We start from the raw sequence: 13737 nt of genomic DNA, 5'->3' as shown, positions 1-13737 counted from the left end.
AAAAGCACAGATTAAAGGGCACCTGGGTGGCTCAGTCGGGTGAGTGTCGCCTCTTGATTTCAGCTCAGGTCATGATCCCAGAGTCATGGGATCCAGTCCCATGTCAGGCTCTGCGCTGAGTGCTAAGGGCTGCTTCCATAGTTTGACTATTGTATTTATTTAATGCTGCTATAAACATAGGGGTGTATGTATCTCTGAATTAGAATTTTTGTATTCTTTGGGTAAACACCCAGTAGTGTGACTGCTGGATCATATGGTAGTTCTACTTTTAACTCTTTGAGGAACCTCCAGGCTGTTTTCTAGAGCAGCTGCACCAGTTTGTATTCTCACCAACAGTGCACAAGGGTTCCTTTTTCTCCACCTCCTTGCCATCATCCATTTTTTCTTGTGTTGTTGATTTTAGCCATTCTGACAGGTGTGAGGTGATATCTCATTGTGGTTTTGATTTGCATTTCCCTGATGATATGTGATGATGAGTATCTTTTCATGTGTCTGTTGACCATCTGTATGTCTTCTTTGAAGAAATGTCTGCTCATATCTTCTGCCCATTCTTAATCACATTATTTGGTTCTTGAGTGTTGAGTTTTATAAGTTCTTTATATATTTTGGATACTAATCCTTTATGGATATGTCATTTGCAACTATCCTCTCCCATTACATAGGTTGCCTTTTAGTTGCCTTTAGTTGTGTGATTTAGTTGTGTTTCTTTGCTGTGCAAACACTTTTAATTTTGATGTAGTCCCAATGGTTTATTTTTGCTTTCATTTCCCCTGCCTTAAGGTACCTAACTAGAAAAAATAGTTGCTACAACCGATGTCAGAGAAATAACTGCCTGTGCTCTCTTCTAGGATTTTTATGGTTTCAGGTCTCACTCTGAGGTCTTTAATTCATTTTGAATTTATTTTTGTGTGTGGTGTAAGAAAGTGGTCCAGTTTCATTCTTTTGCACTTTGCTGTCCAGTTTTCCCAGCACCATTTGTTGAAGAGACTGTCTTTTTCCCCGTGGATATTCTTTCCTGGTTTGTCAAAGATTAATTGACCATATAATTGTGGATTTGTCTTTGGACTTTCCATTCTGTTCCATTGACCAATGTGTCTATTTTTATGCCAATACCATACTGTTGATTAGTACAGCTTTATAATACAACTTGAAGTCTGGAATTGTGATACCTCCAGCTTTGCTTTGCTTTTTCAAGATTGCTTAGACTATTCAGGGTCTTTTGTGGTTCCATACAAATTTTAAGAGGGGTCATTTCTTATTCATTTTATTATTTCCTCAGCACCCAGCATATTTAATGGGATCCCATTAAAAAAAATGGAAGCAGGAATGAGACCATCTTTTGCTTAGAAATCTAAACTCACTTGGGAGGTAACTGAGCTCTTATTCATGGAATTTTGTTCCACGGCATCATGAACTCATGCCAGAACAAGGCTCAAATTCTTATTCTGGTTTTGAGCCTTCTGACCAAGGACGTACCTACCAACTTACAGAGAAAATAACAATAACAGTAGTAGCTATAAAATTTTTAAAAAAGTGACAGACTCCAGAGTTATTTAAGGGCTCCCAGGCTACTATAGAGCAGGGATACTCTGCCTGAAGTTCAGGACTAAACCATAGTCACATCAGCCATGGGCCACAGAGAACTTTCAACTCTGTACCTTGTGCTTCCTCTGCATTTTACTACTAAGCAGCTCATAGAAGAAAGCGGGAGGTATTAGGCTTGTTATTTGCAGAGTAACAGAAAGCTGAGTCAGGCAGGGTTGATTGTATTCCAAAGTAAACTCAGGCCAGAAGCCATTTAAGTGTTTCTGTTGGCAAAGACAGATTCAAAATAATATTCTCTGTTCTCCCCATTACCTATTTGCCTACTGACCAAACACATATCCCATTTCTATTAAAAAGGTATTCAGGGGCACCTGGGTGGCTCAATCGATTAAACATCTGACTTTGGGCCAGCTCATGAGTTCAAGCCCCACATTGGGCTCTGTGCTGACAGCTCAGAGCCTGGAGCCTGCTTCAGATTCTGTGTCTCCATCTCTGTCTCTCTGCCCCTCCCCCACTCATGCTCTGTCTCTCTCTCTCTCTCCCTCCTTCAAAAATAAATAAACATTTTAAAAAATGAAAAAACTCACTACCTTCTCCAGGATCAGGTAAAGGTTCAACATAATTCCCCTCTCCCCACTTGAAGTTAGTACTAAAAGATACAGCAGCCTTAGTTCAATAATTATACTTCTCCTAAAAGAGAAACCAGGTTTCTCCCCCATTAATTGTGGGAATAAGTATGAGAACACCAGAGAAGAGAGGAAACTAATATTTGTTAAACACTTCCTATAGTTAGCTGCTAGACATTCTCAGTTAATCCTCACAAGATGCTTCTGAGGTAGTGTTAAGGTCCTCATTTTGGAAGAAAGGGTACTGAAAGGGTACCAAGAGGCTAGGGAAGTTGTCCATGACCTTACCAGTAAAAGCAGCAAAGATTGACGCTCCATAGTTTGTGCTCTTTCTATTATATGACTGTATTTCCCCCTTAAAGGAACATGTAGGAATCCAGTTTCCTTTAGGGAAATTAAGGAAATAGAATTCACCTGAACTAATATAAAACTTGACTTGCATCTTTCTAACTTAACCTTCCTCAGGCCCATTTGTGAGTTGGTTTATATCCTTTCTAGAGATTCTTGGGCACATAGGACTACAATGTCTGGTTGATTTGACTTTTAAGTATACTGTTCTGTTCATTCCCAACCTAAGACAATTTAAAGGTTTAATGCATTCCAGCCATGGAAGAGAATGACATTAGGTCTTTCTTGGTAAAGAAAGTAGGAATGGTAGGGTAAAGAGAGTAAGAAACATTATCTAGCTCGATTCTGACCATATGGATGATTGGCTACACCTGCTTCTTAGTCTAGGCATGTACTATTTGCTCTGTCTGGAGCTTTACGCACACTACCTATGTTTACCTGTTTTTCAAGGAAGTTTTAGGGACACTTCCCTCTATAATCTTTCTCCTATTTCTCCCAGGCTGAGTCAGAGTCCTACTTTCATTGTCATAACACTCTGCACACTCTATTAAAACATTTAATATATGTGTCATAATTGTTGAATTACTCATTCTTTACCACAGTTTCATCTTATTGTAGGCAAGGCCCTTCTTTGAAGATTGATGAAATCCATTTTCAAGAGTAGAAGGTAGACAAAGGCACTAAGACAATTCAATGGGGGAAAGAAAAACCTTTTCAACAAATGGCTGGGACAATTAGATATGCAAAAAATGAAGTTGGATCACTACTTCACACCACATACAAAAGTTAATTAAATGGATCATAGACATAAATGTAAGAGATAAAACTGTAAAAATCCTAGAATAAAACATAGGATTGAATCTTCATGGTCTTGAGTTAAGCAATGGCTTCTTAGATATGACACCAAAGCACAAACCACAAAAGAAAAAAATATAAACTGACTTCATCAAAATCAAAAGTTTCTGTGATCCAAAGGACACAATAGAGAAAGTAAAAAGACAACCCACAAAAAGAGAGAAAATATTTTCAAATCATGTATCTGATACAGGACTTGTATCTATAATATATAAAGAGCTATTACAACTCAACAAGTTAAAAATTTTTTAAATGGGTAATGAATTTGAATAGGCATTTCTCCAAAGAAGATATACAAATGCCCAATAAGCTCATGAAAAGATGCTTCACATCACTAATCATTAGGGAAGCAAAATAAAACAAAACAATGAGATATACTTCACACTCATTAGTATGGTTAAAATTAAAAAGATGAACATAACAAGTGTTGGGAAGGATGTGGAGGAATTGGAACCTTCATACACTGCTGGTGAGATGGGAAAATGGTGCAGCCATTTTGGAAAAGAGTCTGGTTGTTCCTCAAAATGTTAAACATAGAGTTACCATATGACCAAGTAATTCCACTCCTAGTATATGCCCAAGAGAAATGAAAACATAGGTACACACAAAAATTTGTACGCCAATATTCATAGTATCATTATTCATAACAACCCAAATATCCATCAACACGTGAATGGATATTATATGTCAACCATACTTAAGTTAAAAATATAAAGGATTGGGCACCTAGCTAGCTCATTTGGTAGAGCATGCAACTCTTGATCTCAGGGTCATGAGTTTGAGCCCCACATTGGGTATGGAGCCTACTTAAAACATAAAACTTTTTAAAAAATTAAAAGATTAAGATTTAAAAACCAGATGAATGGATAAACAAAATGTGACATATCTGTACAATGCAATATTATTCAGCAATGAAAAGGAATGAAGGACTTTTACATGCTACAACATGGATGAACCTTCAAACCATGCTATGTGAAAGAGGCAGAGATATATGATTCCACTTAAATGAAATATCTAGAATAGGCAAACTCATGGAGATAGAAAGTAGATTAGTGGTTGCCAGAGTCAGAGGGGTTGAAAGGAAATGGAGAATGATTGCTAATGGGTGTGGGATTTCTTTCGGGGTTGATGAAAATGTTTTAACATCAGATAGTGGTAATGGTTGCACAACTGTGAATATACCATCAATCACTGAATTATATACTTCAAAGGAGTGAATGTTATGGTATATGAATTATATGTGAATAAGGCTGTTATTTAAAAAAAGAAAAAGAAATAGCAAGAAAGCATTGAGACTTCTAGAACCATATGAGGGCGATTTTCAGATTCATTAAGAAAAACTGTCCCAGAAATACAAAGCAGCAATACTTAGTAAGGTTGTTTAAACCTTCAGAGTGTCTTCTTTGATACATCTGATTTGTCTTTTGTAGTGATTTAGTAATTAAATCTACATATGGAAATGTCAATTAAGTGATGAATAAATAAAATGTGGTATAATGGGCTGAATTATGCTCCCCATCCCCCAATTTATATGTTGAAGTCCTGATCTCCAGTATGTCAGAAGGTGACTATATTTAAAGATTATCTCTTTAAAGAGATAATTAAGTTAAAATGAGGTCATCAGGGAGGTGTCTAATCTAACTGTTGCCCTTATAAGAGGACACAGGCACACACAGAGGGAAGATGTATGTGAAGACACGGGGAGAAGACAGCCATCTTCAAGCCAAGGAGAACTTGGGCACCATTTCAAAAGATAAAATGTGTCTATCTGGTATCAGAAAGAAAAGGCACGAGTCAGGACAGTTCCAGGTACAATTTGCCAAAATAGTCTTTGGCGCCTTTTTAGTATAAATTCTACCATTCTTACAGCATCATAACTTCTTCCTTTGATATGATAAAGCTTTCCAATATTTTTTTTAATTTTTTTTAATGTTTATTTATTTCTGAGGCAGAGAGAGACAGAGCATGAGTGGGGGAGGGTCAGAGAGAGAGGGAGACACAGAATCAGAAGCAGGGTCCAGGCTCTGAGCTGGCAGCACAGAGCCCAACACAGGGATTGAACTCACAAACCGTGAGATCATGACCTGAGCTGAAGTTGGTCGCTCAACCGACTGAGCCACCCAGGCGCCCCTTTCCAATATTTTTTTAAAGAAACTGCAAAAGCCTGAGTGTCCTACCCATAACATGTTAACCTCATATATATGTGTACGACTCATAACAACTTAGGTTATCCTAGATAAAAACAGTCCACGAAGCTTAGTGGCTCATTACAACAACTGTTTATTTTTCCTATGCCATGTGTTCATCATGGCTTGTTTGGGGCTCTGCTCAATGTCTCCTCACTCTGGGATCTAGACTGATGGAGAAGCTACTGTCATGAACATTGATAGTAATGTGGTAAAGGGAAATGTGTTCGGAGAGGTCTGGAACTGCCAATTAATTATGTGTTTCCTCCCAGCACTAACACATGTCACTTCTGCCCACAACTCACAAGACCCCACCCAACGACAAGGGGGCCAGAAAGTGCAATCATACCATGTGCCTAGAAGACAGAGAGCCAGAAATACTTAATGAATAGTGTTAAATACCCTCAAAGTAGTCTTCCATTTTGCTTTCCCTGTTCATATAATCATATACCTGTATACATATGTAATACATATATGCAGGACATTACCTTTGTTGTTTAAAATGGAGTCATATTATAAGTAATAGTTTTTTCCATCTTGCTTGTCTCAGCCAGCTCTCTCATGGAAAACCTTCTAGAACAGCTGGTATAGCTCTAATTCATTCTTTTTAATGGTTACATAATATCCCATGGTGAAGATAAACCATAATTCATTAAGTATGTATTAGTAAGTATGAAAGCCAAGTCCTTGGTTCTAATGTTGGAGGGTGCTGGTTGCTAAGCCCAGGCACTCAAGGAAGAAAATAAAATTCATTTTTCTTCTTGGTTTTGAGTCTCTCACTCATCTAGGTACATCCTATCCTTCCACTATGTGTACTTTCTTCATCTAAAATAAGGGAAAATTCAGGCTTTTTTTTTTTTAAAGGCCCATATCACGTTTTGTTTTTAACTACAGGCAAATCACATTGGCCATAATTTTTCATTTCTTTTGCTCCCTCTCTCTATGTCTATGACTCTTCTGTCCTCTTCTTTCCTTGTCCCCTACTCTTCCTTACTCTTACCCGCATTTTCTCTTCTGGACACCATCAACCTGTCTTCATTTCACTTACCTCAAATGAAAAATAGAGAATATAGAGGAAGGAAATGGCTAAAGATAAGGAGGGCAAGGAAAGCATGTCAAACCTCTTATTCAAATGATGTTCCTTTTCCTGTGATCTCCTTAGACATAACACGAACCACTAGTCTTCTTGGTTGCCAGCTTTAACTCAAAGCTACCCCCTCTCCACGGCTGCCTGGATGGCTCAGCCCATTAAGCATCTGACTCCAGCTCAGGTCACAATCTTGCGTTTCGTGAGTTCCAGCCCGGCATCAGGCTCTGTGCTGGCATCATTGAGCCTGCTTGGGATTCTCTCTTTCTGCCCCTTCCCTGCTCATGCTCTCTCTCAAAAAGAAAATAAACAGTAAAAAAAAAAAAAAAAAAAAAAAAAAGGTACCACCTCTCCAAAACACTCAATCTTCCCTTCACACTCCCATACTATCTCACACAATATCAAAAAACAATGAATATATTAAAATAAGAATGTTAGGAAACTTTTCCTTGCAGAAGTACTTTCTGATGCTTCTTCTCTGTGGGTTTTCCTTAGATTGAAATATTTTGTACCATGTAATTCTTGGCAGCTTACCCCTTGAGTATTTGCTTTTTTTTTTATTTAATACTTATTTTTAAATTATTTTTTTAAGCTAGACTTCTCAGGGACTTAGCCTGTTTGAATGGTGTTATCAAAATTATCAGAAGTCTAAATTTTTATTCTTCTATTTGAAATTAGTTATTACCTTGTTTCTCCTTATTGAAACTGACCCATCCTGTATTTCTACCACATGTCCTATGATGTAGCTAAGCAAATAAACTAATCTAATAATTGATTAATGGAAGAAATCTACCTCCCTGCTCCTCTCCCTCATCAAATCAAGGTATTCAGCTTTCCAAGTAGCATAAGTAAATTTAGAAACAGTTTCTACAGACATGCTGTGGGCCCTACCATCCACTGAGGTGCATTTTAAACCAGGTAAAAGGGAAGGGTGGGGTTTGACAAGTGGTATGCACTACAGAAAGACAGACAAGGACTCTGCCTTTATTTAGGGTACCGCTCCTCAGAAAAAAATGAGACGGGACAGGAAGGATTTGCAAAGCTGGTTTTTCTGCACTTCTGGCTAGGAAGACAAGGGAGTATAATAGGCTGGATCTTGAGAGGGACCTCGGTTAAACATGAAAAGAAAATGGAGGTTTTTAAAAAAATATATTGATCAGTGGGGCACCTGGGTGGCTCAGTCAGTTAAGCATCCAACTCTGGCTTAGGTCATGATCTCACAGTTCATGAGTGCAAGCCCTGCATCAGGCCCTGTGCTGACAGCTTGGAACCTGGAACCTGCTTTGGATTCTGTGTCTCCCTCTCTTTCTGCCCCTTCCCACTTGCACTCTGTCTCTCTCTCTCTCAAAAATAAATAAATGTTAGAATTTTTTAAAAAAATATTGATCAATATAGGGTCTTAAAAAAAATGAAAAAAAGAAGGGGAAGAAGGCCTTCCAGTTAAGGCAGAATGAATAGGTAGGCAGTTTCTTTCTGCAAAAAAACTAAAAACAAGCCAAAAAATTGTATAAAGCTAGACAATTTGTCAAAACCAGCCATTTCTGGGAACTGGTAATGAACCAAAGTCAGACAACAAATTGAGAAGCTGTTGTGACTTTGTTAAATTAACATTTGCTAAGAAGGGTGCCCGGGTGTCTGATGGTGAGTCTCTGTTCAACAAGATACTACTGAAATAGAGAATTTTATTACTCCCAGGTCCTGGAGAAGGTACAAGTCCTGCCTCAAGGGGCCATACGGGGAGGTCAAGGCAGAGTACATGTGGAGACTGTGGCAGGACCTGGTGTACATACCTTTACTGGGACCCACAAATAGAGCCCTTAGGATTCCCAGGCTAAGTCTGGGTTGGTCAATTCAAACAAGAAAGAACAGGGTTTTGGTAAGCCTCACAGGGATCTTATTTAAGGGCTGCATAAGGGGAAGGCCCTGAGAGGAGGAGGACTGTTTACCACAAGGGCCATTGGGGAACTCATATCTTGAACATGTTTACTTGTGGCCCTGCAGCTGTTATCTAGGGCATGTTTGCCCCTGCAGGTCACCTGGCTACACAAAATGGAGGAGACAGCAATATTATGGAGTAGTTCAGCTAAACTCTCAACAGAAGCTTTTATTTTTGAAAAGCTACTAGATCTTCAGGTAACAACAGTTGGAGACTATGGCCTTGTTGCCTGGGGCTGCTGCCATTAATTCCCTTCACTCAAAGACTTTTAAGTAACTTGGTGCTAACCATGAAAACAAATAGTTTTGCTGCCAGGGGAAACAGACACGGTTCAGGGTAGTGATTGGGAGGTTGAAAATCCTTGGCTCAATGGGTTAAACATGGGAATGAACAGGGAAAGGGAGTCAGAAAAAATAATTGAAGAATTAATGGCTGGAAACTCCCCAAGTTTGATGAAAAATATTAAACTATAGACCCAAGAAGCTCAGCCAAGATAAAAACAACAACAAAAACAAAACAAAAAACCTACAAAATGAATAACACAAAGATATGTCAGAGTCAAACGGCTGAAAACCAAAGATATCAAGAAACAAAAATTTTTTTTAATTTTTTTAACGTTTATTTATTTTGGGGAGATAAAATAAATATCTGTGCTCTGTCAGCGCAGAGCCGGATGCGGGGCTCAAACCCAGGAACTGTGAGATCATGACCTGAGCTGAGGTTGGAGGCTTAACCAACTGGGCCACCCAGGCACCCCAACAAGAAAATTTTGAAAGCAAGAAAAAAAGTGACTCACTGGGAAATAACAGTATGAGTAATAACTGATTTCTCACCAGTACCATGGGAGGTCAGAAGCCCGTGGAATGATATAATCAAAGTGTTGAAAGAAAAAACTGCCAACTAAGAAGTCTATATCCAACCTAACTAGTCTTCAAAAATGAAGATGAAATAAAGATATTTCCAGAAAAGCAAAACTGAAAGAATTCATTGGTAACAGAACTGCTCTATAAGAAATATTAAAGGATATCCTTCAGGCTGGAACTAAATGAGATTAGAGGGTTATTCAAATGCACAGAAAAGAATGAAGAGCACTAGAAATGGTAAATATGTAATTAAATATAAAAGGCTATCTGTCTCTATTTCCTGAAAAATATAAGACTATTTAGTGCTCACTTCAGCAGCACACATACTAAAATTAGAATGATACAGCAAAGATTAATGTGGCCCCTCCCTGCACAAGATTGACACACAAATTCGTGAAGTGTTCCATATTTTTTTGTTGCATTACTATATTGTACACCTAAAACTAATATAATATATCTGTTAACTATACTGGAATTAAAATTCAAAATTTAATGAAAAAGTAAAAAATAAAAGGCCTATTTAAAGCACTAATTGCAATACTGTTGGTTTATAATATATATCACATACTTATATTTAATATATTTATTGACTGTTGATATGTATACCAACAATGGCATGATGAAGGGGGTTGGAAATGAAACTATAAATTAACAAAGCTGCTATATTTTACCAGAATTAAGTTAATATTAACCTAAAGTAGACAGGGATGCATACTGTAATTCCTAGAGCAAACACTAAAAAAGAAAAATAAGGTTTCAAAAACATAGCTTAAAAAAATGAAAAGAAGAATTAGAATAGTACATTAGGGGTACCTGGGTGGCTCATTCAGTTGACAGTTTGACTTCCACTCAGGTCACGATCTCGCGGTCTATGAGTTCAAGCCCTGCGTCAGGCTCTGTGCTGACAGCTCAGAGCCTGGAGCCTGCTTCGGATTCTGTGTCTCCCTCTCTTTCTCTGTCTCTCTCCTACTCAAGCTTTGTCTCTCACCCAAAAATAAATAAACATAAAAAAAATTATTTATACACAAAAGACAGCAGTAAACAAGGAACAGAGGAACAAAAAAGGTCTGAGAGAACAAGTGGAATTTGAAATTAAAAACACAACATTTACATTAGCACCCTGCAAAAAAGAAATACTTGGGGTACCTGGGTGGCTCAGTTGGTTAAGCATCTGACTTAGGCTCAGGTCATGATCTTGCAGTTTGTGAGTTCAAGCCTGTGTCGGGCTCTGTACTGACAGCTCAGAGCCTGGAGCCTACTTTGATTCCGTGTCTGCCTCTCTCTCTGCCCCTCCCTGCTCCTGCTCTGTCTCTCTCTCTCTCTCTCTTTCAAAAATAAATAAACATTTTTAAAAAAATTTTTAAAGAAATAAGTATGAAGCTAACAAAATAAGGAGAGGAAAACCATAAAACTCTGATGAATGGAACCAAAGAACTAAATGGAAAGATATTCCATGTTCATGGACAGGAAGACACTATTGTCAAGATGTCAGTTCTTCCCCACTAGATCTATAGATTAAATGCAATTTCAATCAAGATCCCAGAAAGTTATTTCATGGATGTTGACAAATTGATTCTAAAGTTTATATGGAAAGGCCAAAGACCCAGAATAGCCAACAAAATACTGAAGAACAAAGTCAAAGGACTCATGTTACCCAATTTCAAGACTTATGTTAAAGCTATAGTAACCAAGAGAATGTGGTATTGGCAAAAAAAATAGATAAATAGATCAATGAAATATAGGGCCCAGAAATACACCTTGATCAACTGACCTTTGACAAAAGAATAAAGGCAACACAATGGAGCAGAGATAGTCTGTTCAATAAATGGTGCTAGAACAACTGGATATCCACATGCAAAAAAATTAATCTAGACACAGACCTTACACCATCACAAAACTTGAAACTTTTGTTTCAACCAAATGCACCATAAATCTAAATGTAAAATGCACAGCTGTAAAATTCCTAGAAGATAATATAAAAGAATACCTAGATGACCTTGTATATGGTGATACCTTGTTAGATTAACAACACCAAAGACATTATCCATGAAAGAAGTACCTGATAAGGTGGACTTCATTAAAATTAAAAACTACTGCTCTGCAAAAGACAAAAATCAAGAAAATTAGAAGACAAGCCAGAGACTAGGAGAAAATATTTGCAAAAGGACACATCTGTTAAAAGACTGATATCCAAAATAACTTAAAACTTAAGAAAAAAAAATTTAATGGGCCAAACCACCTTGACAGACACTTCACCTAAGACATACAAGTAAGCATATGAAAAAATGCTCCACATCGTAGTATATCATCAGGGAAATGAAAATGAAAATGATGAGACAGCATAACATACCTCCTGGAATGGCCAGAATCCAGAACACTGACACCAGATGCCAGGGAGTGTGTAAAGTAACAGGAACTCTCATACGCTGCTGGTGAGAATGCAGAATGGTACAGCTGCTTTGGAAGATAGTTTGGCAGTTCCTGTGACACTATGCATACAATCCAGCAATTCTGCTCTTTGCTGTTTACCCAAAGGAGATAAAAACTTATGTCCACACAAAACCTACACACAGGTGTTTCTAACAGCTTCATTCATAATTCCAGAATCTTGGAAGCAACCAAGATGTCCTTCAGTAGTTGAGTGTATAAATAAACTGCGGTATATCCAGACAATGGAATATTGTTCAGTGCCAGAAAGAAATGAACTATCAAGCCGTGAAAAGACCCGGAGGAAACTAAACTGCCTATTAGCAAGTGAGAGAAGCCAATCTGAAGAGGCTACATACTGTATGATTCCAACATTTGACATTCTGGAAAAAGCAAAACTATGGAGATAATAAAAAGGGGTGGTGTCAGAGGTGGGGGGGGGTAAGAAATGAATAGGCAGGGCACAGGGAATTTTTAGGGCAGTAAAAATACTCTGTGTGTTATTTATAATGATGGGTACATGTCATTATAATTTTGTCCAAAGCCATAGAATGCACAACATCAGTAATGAACCCTCCGGCAAACTATGGACTTTGGTAATTATGATGTGTCAATGTAGACTCATCCTTGGTTTAAAAAAAAAAAAAAGCACCATTCTGATGAGTGGTATCAAAAATAGGGGAGACTGTGCACGTGTGCAGGCAAAAGGTGTAGGGAAAATCTCTGTACATTACTCTCAATTTTGTTGTTGCTTAGAGCTCTAAAAAAATAGTCTTTTTGAAAAAACATAAAAGAGACATAGAAAACAAGTAGCAAAATGTAACCACGTTAATAATTACAATGAATATGAATAGATTAAGGAAGCCCGTTTTGATTATTTAAAAATGCAGAGATTGTAGCCATGCAAATTCTCAAAGAATCTACCTTTTGTTCATATTTTGGGGAATAACTAGAGGCATATTAATGGAAATAAACCAGGACAGAAGAATAAATGGCATCCAAGAAACAGAGGGGTCAAAAACAGGAAAAGACAAAGGGAATTTAAAAGATAGTGCCAAATGCTCCAGGATGATAGACAACCAGTCCAGTTTTGGGGACAGAGGATAAAAGGTCCTGGAAGAAAGGTCTCTAGGAATAAAATGGAACTGACAAGTTTTCTGATGTTTGAATATCTAGACATTAATTTGGAGGACATTTAGCAGATCTGTTAGCTCTTTTGGGGAAAAACACAGTGATTAGGTATATGGGAAAGTAAACAAATGAAAAACAAGGCAAATATTAATTCCAGAATAAAATAACAATGGTGAAAATACAACCCATAATATGCTACTTGGATGAGCATGTATTCGTTCCACAAATATTTGAGTGCTTACCAAGTCAGGGCCTGCTGTAAGCACTGGGCTAACGGCAACAACAAAACAGATCAAATCCCTCCTTTCAGGGAGTGTACATTCTAGTGGATAGAGCTGGATGCTAAAAAGAAAATCAATATGCAATATCAGATAGTGATCCATGCCTTAAAGAAAATTTAGACGTACACCAGATAGCATTTGTTAGGTAATGATTAGCTGTAAATAATAAACATACAATGAATTCTTAAAAAAAAAAAAAAAGAGGGAAGAGGAGGAGGAAGAGGACGAGGATGAGGAGGAAGCGGAGGAGAAGAAGAAGGAGGAGAGGGAGAAGGAAAAGTAGGAGGAGAAGCAGTAGTATACCTGGATTGGAAAGTGGGACATGCCTACTACTTTTCACAAAGTAGTCAGGGAATAAAGTAACATTTGAACAGATACCTGAAGAAAATGAAGGAAAGACCTGTTGGCTCTCTTTGGGGAACCACTAGAAAGAACAGACAGCCCAGGCCCAG

General features: G+C 37.8%; 1 protein-coding gene and 1 non-coding gene across 2 annotated transcripts in view; both read left to right on the top strand.

Annotated features, from left to right (window-relative positions):
* Positions 1 to 13737, top strand: part of TMEM45B (transmembrane protein 45B) — a 38811-nt gene that overhangs the window by 10612 nt on the left and 14462 nt on the right. The gene's annotated exons all lie outside the window — the stretch shown is intronic.
* LOC113593280 (U6 spliceosomal RNA) lies at positions 9749 to 9859 on the top strand. Its single transcript, XR_003413370.1, has one exon. It is a non-coding gene; the product is annotated as a U6 spliceosomal RNA (small nuclear RNA).

Source organism: Acinonyx jubatus, chromosome D1, assembly GCF_027475565.1.
Source record: "Acinonyx jubatus isolate Ajub_Pintada_27869175 chromosome D1, VMU_Ajub_asm_v1.0, whole genome shotgun sequence".
Taxonomy (NCBI): Eukaryota; Metazoa; Chordata; class Mammalia; order Carnivora; family Felidae; genus Acinonyx; species Acinonyx jubatus.
Note: the sequence above shows the minus strand (reverse complement) of the source record. Positions and strands in the feature narration are given on the sequence as shown.